This window comes from Sinocyclocheilus grahami, unplaced genomic scaffold (genome assembly GCF_001515645.1).
Source record: "Sinocyclocheilus grahami isolate Dianchi unplaced genomic scaffold, SAMN03320097.WGS_v1.1 scaffold494.1, whole genome shotgun sequence".
Lineage (NCBI taxonomy): Eukaryota > Metazoa > Chordata > Actinopteri > Cypriniformes > Cyprinidae > Sinocyclocheilus > Sinocyclocheilus grahami.
Window position 1 is genome coordinate 231,629 of NW_015505673.1, and position 490 is coordinate 232,118.

General features: G+C 39.4%; 1 protein-coding gene across 2 annotated transcripts in view; it reads right to left on the reverse strand.

The window, feature by feature from the left end:
* taf11 (TAF11 RNA polymerase II, TATA box binding protein (TBP)-associated factor) overlaps positions 1 to 445 on the reverse strand; it is a 2,753-nt gene extending 2,308 nt beyond the window's left edge. The window contains exon 1 of one of the 2 annotated variants that reach the window (XM_016236651.1): positions 370 to 445. The gene's annotated coding sequence lies outside the window, so the exon portion shown is untranslated. The other variant, XM_016236652.1, reaches the window with a different exon arrangement.
* Between the last annotated feature and the right edge of the window lie 45 nt (positions 446 to 490).

The following is a 490-nucleotide window of genomic DNA, read 5'->3' on the forward strand; positions in this document are numbered from 1 at the left end:
AAAAATACCGTGATATAAATGTTTGGTCATACCGCCCAGCACTACTAAAAACCCCTCCAAATGTAGGTAATGCATAATTTTCTCCACTACCTAATAATATATTCTATTCTTGTGTTGACAAAATAAAACCCGTATTTCTCCACGGGTTACTGAAGTGATTCTAATTCGTGAGGGCGCCCTTTGAGAAAGATACTGTTGCGATAACATGGTATTTCGATACATTTACATGACGGTACCATAAGAACACGTGGTAATAATCGAGGTAGGCATGTGCATATACTTACATTTGTCTGGGTCTTAATTGGAAACAACATGTTAGACAAAACAAGGGCAAAAACACACAAACACTGACATCCTCTAATAACATACCTCGGACCGACAGCCGTGTTTATAAACACTTCTACAGACTGCACTCAACCATATCCGGTCCGTTTCAAAATAAGAGTCTTCTTCTTCTTCTTGTAGCGTTTATTGGCGGTGGGCAAGCCAA